This window comes from Cynara cardunculus, assembly GCF_001531365.2.
Source record: "Cynara cardunculus var. scolymus isolate 2C chromosome LG 11, CcrdV1, whole genome shotgun sequence".
Lineage (NCBI taxonomy): Eukaryota > Viridiplantae > Streptophyta > Magnoliopsida > Asterales > Asteraceae > Cynara > Cynara cardunculus.
Genome location: NC_037538.1, coordinates 19511785 through 19512965, shown reverse-complemented (window position 1 = coordinate 19512965; position 1181 = coordinate 19511785).

Sequence of the window (1181 nt, the reverse complement as noted above, 5' to 3'; positions counted from 1 at the left end):
AGCGATCTTCAATATCTCATGGTTATGCCCATAAGTGATACAATAACTTAGTCATAAATTTTCTAAGTTTCCACCTTTACTTGCTAAATATTCTTTTCTTACAACCAGAGCCTCTGGTTCTAAAGATCAGAGCCTCTGGCTTTAGATTCTTTGAAAGCAAGTCTTAACCATTTCCCTTCATAGGTTTTCCAACCAGAGCCTCTGGTTCTAAAGACCAAAGCCTCTGGATTCAAAGTCTTTGTCACCAGAGCCCCTCTGGTCTCAAAGACGATTCTTTTTCCTTGTTCATACCACTCATTGCCTACTCAACCAGAGCCTCTGGTTCTATAGACCAGAGCCTCTGGATTTAATGTCCTTGAGTTTTTTCAAACACCCACAAGCCATGCTTCTCAACCAGAGCCTCTGGCTTTGTTCTCTTTGCAATCTTTCCTTGGAATATGCTTCTCTCAACCAGAGCCTCTGGTTGTATAGACCAGAGCCTCTGTCTTCTAAACTTCTCAAATTTTATCTAAGTAAAGGGGACTCTTTGATTTTAATCAATATGCATCATTTGAGGGGGAGCAAAAGTTTTCTTTTGTAAACTTGCATTTTCCATCCAGAGCCTCTGGTTCTACTATCCAGAGCCTCTAGTCACAAAAAATGCTATATATAAATATAATACCAGACCTCCTCTGGTTTTATAAAATGGATTGCCACACTTCACTAGAGCCTCTAGTTTGTTAACCAAAGCCTCTATATCATGCAAATCCAACATCACTACTTGTCTTCATTGACATTACAACCAGAGCTCCTCTGGTTCCACACCCACTATGTCATGCATAACCAGAGCTCATCTGGTTCCATGAAAATACATTTTACACTCAAACTCATCTTAATTGAAAACCATTTTTCAAGGTTATACAAAATTGCAGCTTTTGTGACTAAAAACTATAACATCGGTTTTTAGAAGACCAAAACTTCGTAATTAGTATTAATCTTACAATTAGATGAGATTTTGAATAAAATTTTTTTGGGAAACATCTTCACCAATATATTATTTGGAATGACTCTTCATTTCAAATACTTCATGACGTCACTCAAACCACGCGCCTGACACCATACAGGCTGTCCCCCATAAGCCGTTTCAATCTTTTCACACCCTTACCCCAGGCTGACACGTGTCCACAACATTAATGGCAAGT